This window comes from Engystomops pustulosus, chromosome 6 (assembly GCF_040894005.1).
Source record: "Engystomops pustulosus chromosome 6, aEngPut4.maternal, whole genome shotgun sequence".
NCBI lineage: Eukaryota > Metazoa > Chordata > Amphibia > Anura > Leptodactylidae > Engystomops > Engystomops pustulosus.
In genome coordinates this window covers 159220105-159241549 of record NC_092416.1, presented here as the reverse complement: position 1 = coordinate 159241549, position 21445 = coordinate 159220105, and the positions used below count along the sequence as shown (strand labels likewise).

The 21445-nt window shown below is 44.4% G+C and overlaps 1 protein-coding gene across 2 annotated transcripts in view; it reads left to right on the top strand.

The window, feature by feature from the left end:
* Window positions 1-21445, top strand: part of LOC140064823 (uncharacterized) — a 108350-nt gene that overhangs the window by 39223 nt on the left and 47682 nt on the right. Inside the window, exon 1 of one of the 2 annotated variants that reach the window (XM_072112070.1) lies at window positions 18329-18352. The exons of the other annotated variant lie outside the window; for it this stretch is intronic. The gene's annotated coding sequence lies outside the window, so the exon portion shown is untranslated. Of the gene's footprint in view, window positions 1-18328; window positions 18353-21445 lie in introns of those variants that run through there. 2 annotated transcript variants of the gene reach the window in all.

The window sequence follows — 21445 nt, the reverse complement described above, 5'->3', positions numbered from 1 at the left end:
TGTAAATTCTTGTTCATGGAAAAATAACACATCCCCCTGAAAATAAGACCTAGTGCCTCTATAGGAGAAAAAATTAATATAAGACACTGGGGGTCATTTACTAAGGGGCTGATTCGCGTTTTCCCGTCGTGTTACCCGAATATTTCCGATTTGCGCTGATTTTCCCTGAATTGCCCCGGGTTTTTGGCGCACGCGATCGGATTGTGGTGCATCGACGCTGGCATGCACGCGACTGAAATCGGGGGGCGTGGTCGAACGAAAACCCGACGGATTCGGAAATTTTTTTTTAAAAAAAATTGGCTGCGCGGGCCATACTCACATGCACCAGGAAGAGATCAGTGAACTCCGACGCAACTCGGCGGACCTCGGCGCAGCAGCGGCACCTGGTGGACATTGGGCGCAGGGCCTTCGTGAATCGCCAGAAGACCTGAACGCTCGTCCGAGAAGCCGCTGCTGGAACGCGAATGGACCGGGTAAGTAAATGTGCCCCACTGTCTTATTTTTGGGGAAACAGGGTATTAAAATGTTTTTGCACAAGAAATATAAAATTTGCAAACATATATATATAACATGTAGGGCAAGATTAGGAAGTTTTTCTGCATACATATATTGACCCTTGTTATTATTAACTTGTTTGATATTCTTTTATAACTCTCTTCTATTTTTGTGCATGCTTTTACTTTCAAAGAAACTGCCTAGGGTCGTTTTTGCAGATTGCTTCTATGTGCTGGTAAGAGCAGAATCAGTGGATACACATACAATGTTGCACTTTATTTGTAACTGCTGTCTACATGCCTTTGTATCACAAGCACTTGGGTTACAAGTATCCTTTTACTTTATTAATTGTGACTGGGTGTAGGCACAAGTAGTGTCTGAATTCTGTTTTGCATGGCTGTGTCCCTGGATTCTAACTTTCACTGCTCCCAGGTAGTTATCTCCACAAGCAGTGTATAGAGTGGATCATAGAGTGAGCCGAGCTCAGCACATTGCTTATTGTATGTTTGATCCTATATCTTTCACTGCTCGTAGTAAGTATCCCCATGAGCAGTGTACAGAGTGGACCTTATCTAGCTGTTACCCGGTGTCTTCTCTGAGCCGGGTTCAGCTTATAGCTTCTTTTGCTCTGTATCCTACACTGCCTGTTGCTGAGGGCAGCGTATTGAAACCAGATGCCGCGATCCTGTAACCTGGGTAACAATTATAACACAGGACCGCGGCACTTGCTCTTACAATTTCTCTTAAGGCATGTTCAGCATATGTATTCTCTGCGAGACTCCAACACTTTCCCTTCCTGTCTAATATACGTCTTGCCCTAACATAACACAAGAGGAGCATGGTTAGCTCCAGGTTTCAGCAGACCCCTGGGTGACAGAGCCTCAGTACACCCCTTTGCAGTGAACTCATGTAGTGGCATTAAAAATTCAGAAACTAAAACAGTCTCCCGTTTACTAAAATATTCCCTAGTTTATCATCCCAAACAGCCCCCTCTTGGTTATTTTCTATAAAGCTCCCCTTACCCCCGTGGATTCCTTATGTACAGCCATACGTGGGACCCCCAAGCACCCCTGGGCCCCAACACTCCTCCTAAAGAGGAGTTCAAGCATTATCTAGTAGGGTTGTCCAGACTGCTAGAGACACACATAGTACAGTCTAGTTGGGACACTTGTCAGGACCTGTATTAGATCTATAATAGGGGGCATTTAACATTAGGCTCAGTTAGACAGTTCTTAAACTATCTTTGGAGCACAGCTGTCTGTCAGATTTATTAAAGTACCTTTGACCCTTCAATGCGTGCAGTGTTCTCCTGCTCTGCTCTGCTTATTGAACTTAAAAAAAAAAAAAAAAAAACTGTGAAAAGGTTTAATAGTCTAACATACTACTCATACACCAGGTTAGTGCTCCTATCTGTTCCTATCTGTCATTGGCCGGTGCAACTTTTTGACAGTAAAAAGTTGCAAAAAGGCAATGCCACTTTTTGATATTTTTAAATCACGTATATCTATTCTCTGGAAGAAATACTGAGGTTACATTTGCAGACTGCAAAAATGATGATGTGAATATTAAACATCCTGGAGATAATTCCATCCAAGACAAATAAACCAGTTCCTCCTTCAAAGGGTAATAAAATGTGTCTGTATAGACATTGGACGCTGCAGAAGGAGCTCACATCACATGTTATGGTTTTGTTATGCAACTTCTCAGAAATGGCAACGTGTCTTTATCCCCATTTAAAGTGAACATCAAGTTTTAACGTATTTCACAGCCATCAGTAGTTCACTGTGTGGGCAGGGAAATATCACAGTTTTGGGCATTATGTGACTTGTAACCATCAATTTCTAAAGGATTTCTGCAGTCTGTATCATATGGAGGAAAATCAAAGTTGTGAACTCACCTAGGATTTCATCAAAAATCGTATACAAGTCAGGGACAAATGTCACTTCTCTGCAGCTCAGTCCCTCCTCTTCATCTTACAGGGGCGATTCTAGCATCTTTGCTTTATACACAGCCTCTCCTCTCTACCATTTATACACAACCTTCATCCCGTACCCCCCTGTATACACAGCTTATGCCCCCCTGAATACACAGCCTCTCCTCTACCCCCTGTATACCTGTATACATAGCCTAAGGACCCCCCCCCCCGATACAGTCTCAGCCCCCCACCACCCTTATACAGTCTCAGCTACCCCCCTCTATACAGTCTTAGCCCCCCCCCCCCCCCATTCCCTGTATACCAGGAGTGTTGCTAGGGTTGTAAAAGATCCAGGGCACGGGCCCCAATGCATACGGAGCGCTCTTACAGTAATGCCCCCTCCTGTACATAACCCCCTCACATGTGGTTGTGCCAATAACAACTTTACTGAGTGTATTTACAGCTACAGAAACACAGGAGAAATCCCTACGTGTTCCCTCCAGTGACTGCAGGTGACTCCATTAGCAGCCCCCCAGTAAGTAATCTGGCCACACAGCCCCCAGTAAATTCCCCCACACAGGCCCCCAGTAAGTAATGTCCTCACACAGCTCCCCAGTAAGTAATGTGCCTCACACAGCCCCCCAGTAAGTAATGTGCCCACACAGCCCCCCAGTAAGTAATGTGCCCACACAGCCCCCCAGTAAGTAATGTCCACGCACACCCCCCCAATAAGTAATGTGCCTACAAAGCCCCACAGTAAGTAATGTGCCCACACAGACCCCACAGTAAGTAATGTCCTCACAAAGCCCCCCAGTAAGTAATGTACCCACACAGCCCCCCAGTAAGTAATGTTCTCACACAGCCCTCCAGTAAGTAATGTTCTTACACACAGCCCCCCTGTAAGTACTGTGCCCACACAGCCCCCCAGTAAGTAATGTCCACGCACACCCCCCCAATAAGTAATGTGCCTACAAAGCCCCACAGTAAGTAATGTGCCCACACAGACCCCACAGTAAGTAATGTCCTCACAAAGCCCCCCAGTAAGTAATGTGCCCACACAGTCCCCCCAGTAAGTAATGTTCTCACACAGCCCTCCAGTAAGTAATGTACCCACACAGCCTCCCAGTAAGTAATGTCCACGCACACCTCCCCAATAAGTAATGTGCCTACAAAGCCCCACAGTAAGTAATGTTCCCACACAGACCCCACAGTAAGTAATGTTCTCACACAGCCCCCCAGTAAGTAATGTACCCACACAGCCCCCCAGTAAGTAATGTTCTCACACAGCCCTCCAGTAAGTAATGTTCTCACACACAGCCCCCCAGTAAGTACTGTGCCCACACAGTCCCCCCAGTAAATAATGTTCTCACACAGCCCTCCAGTAAGTAATGTGCCTCACACAAGAATAAACATGCAAGCAACAATAACAGCAGCAGCAGTGGTGACACACAATGGTCACAGAGGGAGGCAGAGATGACAAGAACCGTTTCCTCGGGCAATCCAAGATGGTAAACTGTATGATCGCTTCCTCACTCACTGTCTCCATGCACCTCTTCAGTTTTAGATCCTTAAAGGTCTCCCTTTTCTGGGACCCCAGCACTGTTTAATTCCTTCCTTGTCTTCAGCCCCACACTATATAATGCCCTCCCACTATAGCCCCCTACTTGTATCCCATCCAGTTCTGATAATGCCCTTCTTGGGACACACTTTTTGACCCCCACCACTCCGGTACTCCTCACATAACATTAACTTCTTTCTGGTCCCCTCCACCATTTATAATGTTTCTCTATGGTTGCCCGTCTCCCCTTATAATGTTCATATTTTGTGGTTCCCCCACCTAAAAGACCCCCTATTATGCCCCGCCCTGCCATATTGGCATCTGTTTTGTGGTCATCCTACATATAATGTCCCCATTCTGTGCTGCCTACACTTACAAGGTCCCCTTTGTGCCCCGCCTCCATGTGCTTTCTTCCTTGTCACTCCGGTAAGTACTGAGGCTGGCGGGCACAATGATCATCTGACCTCAGAGCTGTAGACAGCAACAGCAGCAACTTGTGGAGAAAGAGCATGTGGTCCTCTACTTCACTTATACATTAATATATTCACCGGATGCCGGATAATTGCATGTTTACAAAGCATTGGATAAGAATTATCACCTTACATGGTTTTACCATATTGAGCCACAGTGGTTACTGTGAGTTGAAAACACCCATCACTCCTAATCTTCCCATTTTACTTGTTTTCGCCAAGAATTCTAGTTTATTCTTTCTCTGCATTGTGACATTCCTTTGTTATTGCAACTAATAATTTTTGAATAACTATTGGAGACCTCCTAGGCATAGATGATACCCTCTCCACACATTGACTCCTACACCATTTAACAATGGGCGATAAAACAGTCTGTGACACTTTAAAGGATGGTTCCTTCCCAATCTTCGCTGACTTCCTTAAATTATTCCCCAGGTTCAACTTCATTTGGTACTCACAAATCAAAATCAACTTTAAAAATCTGCTAAAAATAGGCCCATTTGACAGAAACTTAACATGGATAGAGGAATTTCTGTTCACTACCTCACCCAGCGGGGGACTGGGAATTTAAAGTGGCCCTTGAAAAAAACTAAAAGTGACCACATGACATAGGCAGGGCCAACTTTCTGTAGGCGTGGCCATCGCAAGTAGGTGGAGTGAACTAAACTTAAGCGACAATAAGGCTGGGTTCACATCCTGTTTTTTGCATACGACTGACGGACACATTTTTCACTGAGAAAAAAAGGATCAAAACGTGGGCTGATGTGTTTTTCATGTCCTTTCAGAGGACATATTCAAAATGTATACTTTTAACATTGGCGTCTATAGATGATGTATGCATGAAGTGTTACAGCATCTGCATCATTCCATTTTTATGCTTAAATGTGGATCTTAATATTTAATGATTTTAAGTGTAAAAACAGATGTCAACATATGCCACGGATAAGACATATATGTCAAAAGAAAAGACATATGAAGAAAAATGCATACCATAGCAAATCATTCAACGGGGATAGGTGCAGACAAGCAAAGGATTACATTTGTTTTGGTGTGTACTGATAAGTTCCTTTATCAGCTATTTTTTGTGATGTTCTGCAGTAGCTCAAACGTGCCTAATGAGGTTCTGCAGCAGCTCAAATGTGCCTATAAGGTGTTGCAGCAGCTCAGTTGTGTCATGAGCATCTTCACAAGCTCAGGTGTGCATCATGAGGTTCTGCAGCAGCTCAGGTGTGCATCATGAGGTTCTGCAGCAGCTCAGGTGTGCATCATGAGGTTCTGCAGCAGCTCAGGTGTGTATTATGAAATTCTGCAGCAGCTATGTTTTTTCTCTTAAGAGGTTCTGCAGCAGAGAAGGTTTCTCTTATGATGAGGTTCTACACAAGCACAGATATGTCTTATGAGGTTCTGCAGAAACTCAGGTGTGTCCTATGAGGTTCTGCACAAGCTCAGATATGTCTTATAAGGTTTCTGCAGCATCTCGGGTGTGTTGTAAGGTTCTGCGGCAGCTCAGGTGACTAATGAGGATCTGCAGCAGCTCAGGAGTGTCCTATAATGTTCTGAGGTAGCGAAGCTGTGTCTACTGAGGTTCTGTAGCAGCTCCGGTTTGTCTGAGGTTCTGCAGCAGTTCTGGTGTGTCTAATGAGGATGATGCAGTAGCTCATGTGTGTGTCATGAGAATCTGAAGCCGCTCAGGTGTGTTTAAGTTCTGCAGAAGCTCTGGTGCAATTAAAAGGGATTCTGCTGAAGTTATTTTCTGCTGCAGCTCAGGTGTTTATTATGAAGTTCTGCAGCAGCTACGGTGTGTCTAATCAGGTTCTGAAGCAACTCAGGTGTTTCCTATGAGGTTCAGCTCAAGCAACATGAGTTTTGGCATTGCAAAACCCAATGGGGCGTCATTTACTAACGGCCCAAATTGCGTTTTTTCTTCAGGTTGCCAGAAAATTACCGATTTGCACCGAATTCCGACGGGTTTTTGGTGCACGCGATCAGATTGTGTTGCATCAGTGCCGGCATGCACGCGACGGAAATCAGGGGCGTGACCGTCAGAAATCCCTACGGATTCGGAAAAAACGCAGTATTTAAAAAAAAAAAATGTGTCGCATTACAGGCACTTACCTGCACCCAGCCTAGCTTGGTGAACTTCAGTGAACTCCGACGGACTTCAGCGCAGCAGCGATACCTAGTGGACATCGGTCGCACTACCTTAGTGAATCGCTGGAAGACACGAATCAGCGTCGGGGAACCCGCCGCTGGATCGCGAATGAACCAGGTTAGTAAATCTGCCCCAATGTCTTGTATTGTTTAAATGCAAGACACTGGTTGCTGTTTATTGATCACATGTATTTCCATGGAAACTCATATGTGATTATGCCACGGCCTGCCTCAGGGCGCTAGTATTGTGCGTGTAAACGCAGCGCCAGAAGAATGTGTGAAGCGGGAAGCGTCTTTCTTCATTGCTGGAAGTGTAAGCAGCTGTGCGAACATTTTCAAAGCTACTTACACTGAAGGTCGGTCCACACATTGGGGGACATTTACTATGGCGTTTCCGCCAGTTTTGTGGCGCTCTCACCACATGTTCTGCTCTGAGACCTATTTATTAGCTGGCGGCGCCAGAAAAAATGACTTTTTCGGTCTGCTCCGACTCTTCATCGAAAAGGGGCGTGGCTTTGGCGGAGTGGAAACACAATTAATATGTGTTGCAGCCCTTTTTGGGCGCTGTAAACTGGCGGAAAGTAGACCAAAAGAAAACTGGTCTAGCAGGGACTGTTGGACACATTTCTGGTGCTCGGGACAGATTTTGGTCCCAGGGACAAAAACTGGTCTCAGTGCCAGAAATGTCTCTGCACAGCTCTACAATATTAAATGTGTATCTTCTTTCCCAGAGCAGGTCGGTAACAAAGCCAATGCAGACACCGACACTTTAAGTAAATGTCCCCCATTCTGTTTTTCACATGGCTCCAAAGGGTGATGCAACACATGGCGTTTTGAACACGTTTTTGGGCAGTTTTTGAGCAGTCCGTTTTCAAAAACGCATCAATTTTTTTGAAAACACATGCATTTTTGTCAGGTTTTCCGAATTTGCGCAATTAAAAATGGACAAAAACGGATGCGTTTTCAAAAAACGGCCCAAAAACGTGTTCAAAACGCCATGTGTGGCATCGCCCAAAAACTGCTTCTGAAAAACGCAACGTGTGGAGGCACCCTCATAGAAATGAAGAAAAACGCTCTCACAAAAAGCTAAAGGCATGGCAATATGTAAAACAAATTGCAAACAACCGTCCCTTGGAGACATGCATATAATCCACTAGCCGCCAACCTCCAAGCTAGTGGTGTAACCAGGTGTGGAAAACTTGTCTCATATGAACCATAATTACGCGCACGGCAACGCAAGAGCCACATCCCCAGCTCCACATAGCCGCCAACCTCCTAGACCAATCATTGGAGACAATAGCATCAACCAGATAAGACATTATAGAAAATGTACCAAGGACCTGGATATATAGCAGTGATGGCGAACCTTTTAGAGGCCGAGTGCCCAAACTACAACAAAGACCCGCTTATTTATCGCAAAGTGCCAACACAGAAATTTAATTTGTGATTTATACTCCCTTCTCTGTCACCGTTTTCATTGATACCAGCACCCTGAGGACACCAATAAGGCAGAAAATAGTCCCAGGTTGAGCTGTCACTTTAAAATAGCTCTGTGCACAGCAAGTCCTGGGCTGTCTGGGACTGCAGGAAGATACCTGGAGTCATCTCTGGTGATGGCCTGAGTGCCCACAGAAAGGGCTTTGAGTGCCACCTCTGGCACCAGTGCCATAGGTTAGCCATCACTGATATATAGGATCCATTTATCTTACAGAATTAGGTGCAGAAGTAACACTGACCATGTGTCTGGCTAATTCTCCAGCCATAAATGTAATATAATATTACAGTGCTGCTTCACCGTTATAGTCTGAGGCAGCAGGTCCCCCCTCAGCGTTGTACCATCCACCATTCAAGAGTGTGTATATATATAAGTGCACATAAGGTGTATATGGACAGTCCATAATATAGATGAAGCAGTAACATGGAAGCCATGTACACTGAACCAGGCACATAAGCATCTGAATGCAGCATGTGGTGACTATATAGCAATGACCTGGGATGCCCTACTGTAGCATCCATATGTATATCTGTGACATTAAGGTTTTATTTAGCAACCACAATGGGGGACATTTACTATGGCGTTTCCGCCAGTTTTGTGGCGCTCTCACCACATGTTCTGCTCTCCGACCTATTTATTAGCTGTCGGGGACAGAAAAAATGCCTTTTTCCGTCTGCTCCGACTCTTCTCCGAAAAGGGGCGTGGCTTTGGCGGAGTGGAAACTCAGACACAATTACTATGTGTCGCAGCCCTTTTTGGGCGGTGTAAACTGACGGAAAGTAGACCAAAAGAAAACTGGTCTAGCAGGGACACATTTCTGGTGCTCGGGACAGATTTTGTCCCAGGGACAGAAAATAGTCTCGGCGCCAGAAATGTCTCTGCACAGCTCCACAATATTAAATGTGTGTCTTCTTACTGAGAGCAGGTCGGTAACAAAGCCAATGCAGACACCGACACTGTAAGTAAATGTCCCCCAATTACTCTGTACAGGTCAATGCTGGACCACATAGACCAGGAATTTGAGGGACCCGCACCTATCATGGTCAGTAACTAGCAGCAAGGTGTAGCCACCTAGACTACAGAGAGCTGGACTCTCCACGGGCAGTTCCTCTCTCCCTATAATACATTTAACCTCCCCATAACAAGCAGAGTAATGGTGGACATCTGCCCTCAGTCTCTATCCATAAGGACAGAACTCCTGAAGAAGCTCCAGTATGGAGCTTGTGATTGCTTTGCCATATCTGTGCCATGAGGATTGGTACTAAAATAGCCATGTGTACCTGTGTCATGAAGGTACAAATGTAACATTAAACCGTATACAAGAGGTCATTACCCTCATGTAAATTAGTGATATATGCAGTATGTGAGGTAACTACACCCTCATATAAGTGATATGTACAGTGTGTGAGGTAAGTACACCCTCATATAAATCAGTGATATATGCAGTGAGTGAGGTAACTACACCCTCATATATATCAGTGATACGTAAAGTGGGGCAGATTTATTAGAAGTGTTTAAGAGCAGAACTGTTCTAGTTTCCCATGGCAACCAATCATGGCTCAGATTTCAACTTCACACAGCAGTTTATAAAGTGAAAGCTGAGATCTGTTTGGTTTCCATGGGCAACTGGAACAGTTTTACCTCAGATACTTTTGATAACTCTCCCCCAGTGTGTGAGGAAGTTCACCCTCATATAGATCATAGATAGGTACAGTGTCTGAGGTAAGTTCACCCTCATATATATCAGTGATATGTACAGTGTATGAGGTAAGTACACCCCCATATAAATCAGTGATATGTACAGTGTCTGAGGTACCTACCCCTCATGTATATTAGTGTAATATGCAGTATGTTAGGCAATAAGATGACATATCAGCCATGTATGTAGTATGTGAGGTGACCAGGAGCCTGCGATCGGGAACAAGCCGCCGGTGTTTTGCATTAAATTAACGCAAAACACAGGCGACTTGTTCCCAATCGCAGGTGTTTCCATAGAAACGCCGATGCGATCGGGTCGCGGCCCGCCCCTGTAGGCGCAGCTTTGTTTGCGTTTTCAAACGCAGGCAAAGCGGTGCATGTGGCACCGGCCTTAGGGTGAAGACACACGTGCGTTTTTAAAGGGCATCAGCTTTTGACCAGTTTTAGTTAATTGGTAAACCGGTCAAAAACTGATGCATTTTTTTTTACGGCCCAAAAACAGGTTCAGAACGCCACGTGTGCCGCCGAGGGTGGGTTCACATGTTCCGTTTTTCAGATGCAGTTTTTGATGCCCAAACCTAGAATGGAGTGAAAATGGGAGGTGATCCACAGCTGCTTTTGGCTCCAAAAACTGCTTCTGAAAAACACAACGTGTGGAGGCACCCTCATAGAAATGAAGAAAAATGCTCTCACAAAAAGCTAAAGGCATGGCAATATGTAAAACACATTACAAACAGCACGTGGGTGCATTCACACTTTCAGTTTTTCAGATGCAGTGTGGATGATAATGAGTGAGTACATATCATCAAGTGATGCTGCTCTTCCTCTTATTTTCACTCCATTCCTGGTTTTAACATCGGAAACTGCATCTGAAAGCCGGGATGCACCCCATGTACACTGCCAAATCTGAAAATAAGAAAAAAAAAACACAGTAGAGGCTTTATCACACATCCACAGCCACAATGCATGGACCAATTCAGCCATCAAACAGAAAAGGTCAAAAATGAGATCAGCCAGTGAGATAAAATCAGCCACATCTGTATCCATCTGGACCCACACATATAACACAAGGCATAGGAGTCTACATGTACAGACATAGCAATGTAACTCCTTCCTACCCGAGACACGAGCCCCACAAATAACATCCCCTGCTCACAACATGCACCAGCCCCCTCCCCCGCACATACAACACGCAAGAGCCCCAACTCCCCCGCTCACACAACACGCACCAGCCCCCCCTCCCCTGCACACACAACACGCACCAGCCCCCCCTCCCCTGCACACACAACACGCACCAGCCCCCCCTCCCCTGCACACACAACACGCACCAGCCCCCCCTCCCCTGCACACACAACACACACCAGCCCCCCTCCCCTTGCAAACACAACACGCACCTTCCCCCCCTCCCCTGCACACACAACACACACCAGCCCCCCCTCCCCTGCACACACAACACGCACCAGCCCCCCCTCCCCCGCTCACACAACACGCACCAGCCCCCCCTTCCCCACTCACGCAACAGCCCCCCGCTCATGCAACACGCACCAGACCCCCTCCCCCGCTTACACAACACGCAACAGCCCCCCTCCCCCTCTCACACAACACGCAACAGCTCCCCCGCTCACACAACACGCCATAGCCCCCCCCGCTCACACAACACGCACCAGCCCCCCCTCCCCCAACATGCACCAGCCCCCCTCCGCCGCTCACACAACACGCACCTGTGCCCCCTCTCCCGCTCACACAACACGCACCAGACCCCTCCCCCAACACGCACCAGCCCCCCCTCCCCCAACATGCACCAGCCCCCCTCCCCCGCTCACACAACACGCACCAGCCCCCCCTCCCCCACTCACGCAACAGCCCCCCGCTCACGCAACACGCACCAGCCCCCCTCCCCCGCTCACACAACACGCAACAGCCCCCCCTCCCCCGCTCACACAACAAGCTCCAGTCCCCCCCGCACAGACAACATGCACCAGCCCCCCCCTCCCCCAACATGCACCACCCCCCCTCTGCCGCTCACACAACACACACCAGACCCCCCCGCTCACACAACACGCACCAGTACCTGCTCCCCCAACATGCACCAGCCCCCCCTCCGCCGCTCACACAACATCCACCACCCCCCCTCTGCCGCTCACACAACACGCACCAGCCCCCCCTCCGCCGCTCACACAACACGCACCAGCCCCCCCTCCGCCGCTCACACAACACGCACCAGCCCCCCCTCCGCCGCTCACAAAACACGCACCAGCCCCCCCTACGCCGCTCACACAACACGCACCAGCCCCCCCTCCGCCGCTCACACAACATGCACCAGCCTTCCCCCCACGCTCATACAGCACGCACCAGCCCCCCCCTCGCTCACACAACACGTTCCAGCCCCCCCCACCCGCTCACACAACACGCACCAGCCCCCCCTCCGCCGCTCACACAACACGCACCAGCCCCCCCTCCGCCGCTCACACAACATGCACCAGCCCCCCCTCCGCCGCTCACACAACATGCACCAGCCTTCCCCCCACGCTCATACAGCACGCACCAGCCCCCCCTCGCTCACACAACACGTTCCAGCACCCCCACCCGCTCATACAACACGCACCAGCCCCCCCCTCCTCCCCCCCCACACAACACGCACCAGCATACACTACAGGCACCTTCCAGCACTCACCTCTCCCTCCACCAGCCCCCCCCCCCCCCAGGCCCCAGCTGTGTTTTGGGGTGGTGGCCTGCTGGAGCAGCTCTGTGTAATGTGCAGGGACCGAGGAGCTCAGGGCTGCGGCTGACTTCTGCAGGGGAGAACATGCTCCTGCACAGCCACCCCCTGCTGTGCATCCATATAATAAGGTTAGTTTATCATATGCATGCATCAGGGAGGGAGGGCAGTGCAGGAGCCTGTGCATAGGAAGTGATGTACCCAGCAGCCCGGTACACGTGTAGTGAGGGAGAGAAGGAGGGGCCCCGACCCTGCATGTACTGAGGAGGAAGGGACCGGCCCCATAAGCTGTTCAGGAGCCTCAACCCACTGGGAAAACTCCCGGTACAGTCTATGGCCAGTCCGCCCCGGACCTCACCGCTCCCCAAACTCACATCCACAATTTACAAAAAACTACATAGCCAGTACTTCCAACCCCTAATACATTGTAGCATGGGAAAAGGAACTTAACATATCTTTAAAACCAGCTGCGGCCCAACAAAATGCATCACCATGCAAGAAACAAACTTCAAACTCACATCAAAACGCCCAGCACCCTTCACAAGTTCAACTGTGACATCCCTGACACTTGCTGGGTCATGCTCCCATATCTGGTGGAAGTGCAAAAATAATAAAACCTTTCTGGTCCGCAGTGGAATCTATAATGCATAAAATCTGCCCAAAGGCTCCACAAATCTATAATAGGGGACATTAAACATTAGGCTCAGTGAGACAGTTCTTAAACTATCTTTGGAGCACAGCTGTCAGATTTACTAAAGCATCTTTGACCCTTCAATAAATCTGCGTGCAGTGTTCTCCTGCGCTGCTCTGCTTATTGCAACTAAAAAAAAATAACAAAAAGTGTCAAAAGGTTTAATAGTCTAACATACTACTCATACACCAGGGGACTGGAATGACTCACAGTTTATAAATTTGGCCTCACCAGGTTAGTGCTCCTATCTGTAAGTGGCACTATTTGTCCAGTGCAACTTTTTGACAGTAAAAAGTTGCAAAAAGGCAATGCCACTATATATATATTTCTAAATCACATATATCTATTCTCTGCAAGAACTACTGAGGTAACAAATTCAGTTGCAGACTGCAAAAATGATGATGTGAATATTAAACATCCTGGAGATAATTCCATCCAAGTCAAATAAACCAGTTCCTCCTTCAAAGGGTAATAAAATGTGTCTGTATAGACATTGGACGCTGCAGAAGGAGCTGAAGCAATTATTTTCTTTAAGATAAATATTCCGGGTACACGAGCAAATAACTGAAAAGAACATCACATGTTATGGTTTCGTCATGCGACTTCTCAGAAATGGCAACGTGTCTTTATCCCCATTTAGAGTGAACATCAAGTTTCAACGTATTTCACAGCCATCAGTAGTTCACTGTGTGGGCAGAGAAATATCACAGTTCTGGGCATTATGTGACTTGTAACCATCAATTTCTAAAGGATTTCCCACCTGCAGTCTGTATCTGTAGTTTCTGGTCCTCTCTGAGGTGGATGGTTGAGAGCCAGCTGCATTCTCCTTCCCCTATGCATAGAGCTGCCATGTATTCTATGTGTTCTGCTGTGTTCTATGTGTGGTCTACCCCTACACATGAGCTTGTGAAACTACTAACATATTTAATAGAAATCTACCATCAGGCTATGGCACTGTGACTGTAGTAATCTTATATGTGTTATCCTTGGCCTCCATCCTTCTAAAATTAACTTCTAAAATGATGATATTCCATCTATGAGTAGGAATCCCTGGTCTATCATGCTTGATAATGATGGTAGATTTACAGGAGCAAAGTGTGATCCGTAACATATGGAGGAAAATCAAAGAACTCACCTAAGATTTCATCAAAAATCATCAGTCAGGGACAAATGTCACTTCTCTGCAGCTCAGTTCCTCCTCTTCATCTTACACCCAGATTTTCCATAAGAAATCTAGAGTATTAGTTACCAGAGACCTTCTGTGCTATGCTGCATAGGTTATTACACTGTCTCCCCCTCACTCCTTACAGTCTCCCTCACACTGTGGGAGGGGAAAGTGCTCCATGCATAATATAACAGAGCAACATAGAGCCCTCCTGACTCAGTAGCATAATTTAAAAAGTTTATTTTAGAAGGAAGGAGGCCAAGAATAACACATATAAGAAGATTACCACAGTCACATTTTGCAAATGAGCATTGTGGTGTATCAAGGGCTTTGCTCTAGCCCCCACATGTGAAACACAAGGCCCCTGGGGGTATCCTGCCAAGAGTTTGGGTTTTCCTTCAGAAAGAGAATGATAGGGCAGCATGGTGGCTGAGTGGTTAGTACTTCTGCCTTGTAGCACTGGGGTCCTGGGTTCGAGTCCCACCCAAGTCAACATCTGCAAAGAGTTTGTATGTTCTCTCTGTGTTTGTGTGGGTTTCTTCCCACACTCCAAAACATACTGGTAGGTTGATTAGATTGTGAGCCCCATGGGGACAGGGATGTAATCTGTAGGCGCTGTATAAATATAGAATTATTATTATACCACTCTGGAAGGAGTTGATGGGGGTTCAGAAGAGAATGTTACTTTTATAATACTGTATAAATGTAACTGCTTAGTAGTTTATAAAACTGTGAAGGGGAATATTGTGTACAGTCTTACAATTGCAGATGGCAACCCTAAGGCTGATGTGTCTCCTCAATATAATATATATAATATAAGAACTGCCTACCCATGCTGCATCATGCCTTTCGACCTCCACACAAAACACATACCCCAAAGGAAACCCATGGATAAACAGTGCTGCTTATGTACAGGCTTCCCCTAGGCTGCACATAATTGCGTCTTCTCCCAACAATCTACTCCACCTATTTCTTGACACCATCCCTCAACACAACCGACCCACATAGGGAAGATATAGGTGCAGCCCAGTGGAGGGGAGGGAGCGAGAGCCACATGTATATCACATATGTATTTTTCAAAGGTAGCCTTACCCCTAAGGAAGATCAACAGGAAAAGTGAGATCTGTCTCTCCTTCACCACCGGTCTGGTAATGCTACCTCACTTTTCATTTCACCTTGGATGTTGCATATGTTTTTCATTCCAGTGAGTTGTATGTGATATGTTGGTATGCTGGGCATCCAGTGGTCCCCACTCTTGCTTCTAAGTTGCTGATTCTTTTTTATTTTTCAATTGCTTTCATACAGATTTTTCATTGTGGTTGAGAAAAAGGTTTGTTTTCTTTTGACCCATTCATGTATTTGTGCAGTTCAGTAGATCCTTCATCAGTGCAAACAGGGGTGCACCATCCATGACAAGAGTTGAGCCTCTTGCCTCAGGCAGCACAGTCTGCAGCAAGATGGGGCAGCATCAGAGGTCCTATAAGCAGGACCTGATACCTAAAAATAGTGTCTCTTTGCATCTGATGTCAGCATGGATGTGAGGCACTGCCAAAAAATAACTTGGTATATTACTTCTGTATGCGCCTCAGTCATCCCTGACTGCACATATTATAAAATACTCTCCAGTGTGTGTATTAGTCAGGTAAGATGGCTATTACCTAGTCATGGAAATTAAATATGAATATAGATAGATATTTCATAAACATTTTAGTTAAGTTAGGACAATTAGTATGTGTTAGTATGCAGTTCTAGTTAAAAGAATAAACCCACAAGTAAAAAAAAATCCCCAATTAATTTATTGCCATCAAAATCCAACACTGCTGTCATACTGCCATCATGGATCCCATGAATGGAAATGGGATGATAGTAACGAAGCATTTGAGTGTTTTGGCCAATGATTGCCTGACATTTCTGTATCAGAGCTGTGGAGTAGGAAGAATGTGAGTAAATATATATTAATTATTAGTTTTATATGGCTTTTCAATATAGAAAGGCCTCTTAACAACTAGTGGCGTATGTGCAGCCATGGTAAGTCTGTATGGAGGGTGTCTGCTTTTGTACTATACAAAAGACACCTACCATTATGTGTTAAGTTGTCATCTTTATTTTGAATGGACAAAGTGAAAATATCAGATGGTCATGAAAAAATGACACCCGGCTCAACTCCTTTAACAAAAATCTAAAAAAAATGTATGGATGTCAGAATATGGCATTAAGATTTTTTTTTAAAGAGGTAATTTAAACCTCAAAGTAAGAAAATGGAGCAATTATGTATTTAGATTCTACTGGATCAAAAAAAAAAATGCTTCCAACTTTCCAGTGCATTGCATGGAATATTAAAGGTCATCTACCATTCATTTTACTGATGGATCATATACATTCTTAGCAAAGTAGTGACATCTTTTAAACGTTTGAAACATGATAAAAACTCTATTATTGTAAAGAATCAAGGGCAAGCATAATATTTTTACAGCCACCAGAAGGTACAATTTGTCTCAGCTTCCTACAGCTCTGTGAATGAAAATATGTTTTGGCTTTTTAAGTGTGGAGATTGAAAAATGGAAAACGGTAAGGGGTTAATCAAATCAATTTCATTTTATAAGCAAGTACATTGTAAATAACATATTTCTCTGCAAAACTCCTAAAGGGGTTCAAGACTTTACGTATCTGTAAGTGTGGGGGGCAGTATATTAGGAAACTTACCAATATACACCTACTAAAAGTTAATCATCATATTTCAGAAATGTAAAGTAAAGCCCCTGGTTCAGGGGCAAGTGGAGGGTCATGTGATCCTAAAATCCCATGACCTAACTACCTCCCAGGACGTTATGTTAGTAACCATGAATATAAACTTAAGGACCTGAAAGGTAGATTGCTCATGGGCATTTAGGACCACATGACCCTCCCTTTGTGGCCATTTTATGGGCAGGAATGCCTGGCTGAAGAAGTAAAAGAGATTTCAGAACCAGGGACATTACTTTTCATCTAAAAAAGCGGTGCAGAACTATAATTAGATATATACGGTAAATCACCCGATATCCTGCCCCCCGCACTTACACACATGTACAAAAAAACATTAAGATCAACCCTTCTAACCCATAGATCAGTTATGTCCTCTACCACTTTTAACTCTTTAAAGAAAATCTACCATCAAAATCCATCATGGTAAACCAGGGACACTTATAGATCCAGGCAGCATGACTGTGGTGATCCCCTTATACTTGTTATCCATCTTTCATCTCCATCTTTCTAAAATCAACTGTTCAAATTAGGCTAATAATCCAGAAGGGCTCCAGTAGGTGGTTGGGGGGACAACAAGCCTCCCCCAACCCCCTACTCTCTATCTCCTCCCTCTGCCTATGTAATCTAGAACAGCAGGAAGTGCATTGGGATCAAGACCTGCTCTGCTCATTGTAATGTCCTTTGAAGCTACAGCACTATATACCTCTGGAAACACCCAGAGGCCCATAAGAATGATTATACAATTGGATATTAGAAGGAAGGAGGCCATGGATAGACAGATATAAGAAGATTACCACAGTCACCGTGCCTATGAGTAAGTGCCATTGGTTTATTTTGCTTCATATCAATGGTAGATTTATAGACATCTTTGGCCATATGGACACAGTGATTTGTATCATTTAAATACATAATAGTAAAAATAAAAATGATAATAATTACCCCCTCTGTGTTTAGATCCTGTGTTTAGATTTTTACATAGAAAATTATTACGTTTTGACTGATTGGTTTATTATTTGCCCCTTTCTGGACATGGCCCCTTTTAATCTAACCGGAACAATAAGGTAGAAAATATAAGCAAAATGTTACAAAGTAACTGGCTCCAAGGAACTTTCCACCATTGCCTTCGGCTATGTGACTTGGGCGCCGTACAAAAAAGGATGTACTCTAGGCACTTCCTTGAACGAGACCGGTTGTTGGGTATAAAAGTGGAGACCCTGCGCCTCCAAATCATTAGCTGCATTGAACCAATCCAGGTAATACCATTTATCAAATATTGGTCTCAGCTTCTTCATATTTATGGCAGAATGCTTACCAATAATTATTATTATTGCAATGTATCTACAATATAATCTCTCTTTATTTGTTATTCTTACTTAAGGTTTTTATTATTATTATTATTGCTATTACTTTGTATTGCTTTGTACATTTAGGTTGATTTCACATCTTCTTTTAGGATTTTGCCAGAATCTCAGTTGGGGTCAGATATGAGCAGATCTGTACAGTGCTGTAGAATATGATGGTGCTATATAGATAAAGCTGTATTATTATCAGACATATGTGGTAGTGAACAACTGTTCTTTTTACTAACCTTACAATGAATGTGACCCATAATATAATGCATTTTAAGAAAATTATATGTAATTTAATTAATTTTTTTTTTAAATTGTACTTCCTCCATCTTAACATTTGCTACTATTTTTATCTCTAGAGTTAGCTGACCCTTTTTGATTTCTGTATGTCAGATATTAATTTTGCAGCACAGGACTGATATAACATAGGCTCTTTGGTATACACTGTGAAAGCTCCCGGCATATACACTGGGTGTACCCATTGACATATACTGGCATAGTTGTGAACTACCTCTCCTACACAATGTATCCTGTCAAATAGACAAGATAGAAAGACATAGCAATCTATTTCTTTCCATCCTGTTACCTCCTGATGTGCAACATAGTATGCCTAGGTGAGGCAATAGAGGCCTATGCCTATTCCTCCTCCAGTCTGCATAATCAAATACGTTGCCCAACACGAGGGAGGACGCTGGTGATATCACTGTCCAAATAAGGACAGTGACATCACTGGGGAAATACCTCTAACATCGTCAGCAGCCAATCACCAGCTGCTCCCTTTGTACACTACTCCCCCCTCGGGGAGGAAGAGTCACCGGACGACATATCCTACTGTATAAGCAGGATACGTCTGTGCCTTATGTCATTAGGAATCCACCTGATGTGTCCTACCAACCAATAGCAAAAAAACAAGATGTGAACCCAGTCTAACATTTACTAATAATTCACTTCATTGTCATCAGGGGGTCAGCATGTCTTGTAGTACTCAGCACTCTCTCAATAAAATCCTCCCCACAGAAAATCATGACATTGTCTTACAGAACAACCATGTAAATATTACTATTACATGGGTTTTATAATGAGAGTCCACATACAACTGAGACTTACAGTATGTACACACTTTATCCATATGGCATCTCAACATTCTGTACTGTATTACACCAAGTCCAGTGTCTGAAGGTAGAGAGTGTGTGTCATTTAAGGGGTTGTCCACTTTCAGTAAATAATTTAGATTATTTGTGTAATGAAAAGCTATGCAATTTTTCAATATACTTTCTGTATCAATTTCTCACAGTTTTTTAGATCTCTGCTTGCTCTTCTTCTATAGAAAGCTTCTCTATTTACTTCCAGTGGATATAATCTGTTCATGGTGATGTGATGGACAGGCAAGTGCACAAGCTGTTATTATCATAGAGAGTAATAGGAGATGTGTGATAATAACACGTGTGCACCTGCCTGTCCATCACATCACCATGGACAGATTGGGGCAGATTTATCAAGTGTCTGAAAGTCAGAATATTTCTAGTTGCCCATGGCAACCAAGCACAGCTCCCCTTTAAAATATTCATGAGCACTGGTAAAATGAAAGCTGAGCTGTGATTGGTTGCCATGGGCAACTAGAAATATTCTGACTTTCAGACACTTGATAAATCTGCCCCAATATATCCACAGGAAGTAAACATTGAAGCTTCCATAGAAGCAACACAAGCAGAGATCTAGAAAATCACGAGGAATTGATACAGAAAGTATACTGGAAAAATTGTACAACTTTTCCTTACACAAACAGCAACAATTATAAGTGGACCAACCTATCAGACCCTACACAAGTTATAGTACCAGTCATCAGTTGTACGTTTTACTTGAGATTTGATTTAAAGGACACCTGTCATCAGGTCTGTGTCACTAGTCCTGTCACCTCTACCTGTTGGAGCAGATCACAATGATCCCATCCCTGCCTTTATCTAGTTATTTCATACATTATTCATTGTAAAATCATCTATTTTTTATCATGTAAATGAGGCTGGCAAGAAACAGTCCCAACTGTTGGGGGCTGTTTCTTGCCCCTTCTATCCCCAAGCTGGAGGATCTAGACATTGAGGTAAATTGTGACTTTCTATAGACTATATGCTTGATGCTCACCTTGGTCTTTCATTTCTACTTATGTCCATTTTAACTTTAGCCTCAATGACCTATATCTCCATTTACCTACTATATTTTTAGCAGATTTATCTACCATTTGTGATAGTGGGGCATGTGCAGCACAGAATTGTGCTTTTTAAATGTTTTTAAAAATACATTTGTCTTCTGTAATTAAATAAAATTGTGATTTGCATTGAAAAAACTTTCTTAGACATCCGTCTTTTCTCTTTAATTTAAGTTATTATATTGGGTGTCTTATAGTCTGATAGACCCAACTATATAAATATTGTTCAACATAATAAAAAGTAAAGACGCCATAAAACCTATAGAATTTTGAAAGCAGACAACCAGGCGATGCATTTGGTAATTAAGATTCAAAATTTCCTCTAAAATATGTACAAATCCAGATACTTATATAAAGAAAATATACTTTCCTAAAACAGCAAGATGTGAGGAGATCATAAATACCCCACATGTGTATATTCACCAAAATATGCAGCAAAGGGAACGTTAAATCCATTGGGGCACCAAACTGTGTGAGCGTCACACAAATCTATCATTGTGCACGCCCTTACACAATGGTAACCCCAATAAAGAACTACCGTATTTTTTGGACTTTAAGACGCACCTAGGTTTTAGAGGTGGAAAAATAAGAAAAAATGTGTTTTTCCCCAAATAGTGTGCTAAAATATTTAATAAAGTAACAGTAAAGTAGCAGCGCCTTACGGGGCGGTGCAGCCATGTTTCTCTTTGGAAAGGGGTAGGGGCGAGCAGCCCTCACCCCCTCCTCCTCCTCCTCTCCCGGGCATCAACGTGTGCCCGCCGTGCTACGTACGGCGGGCACACGTTCATGTGAAT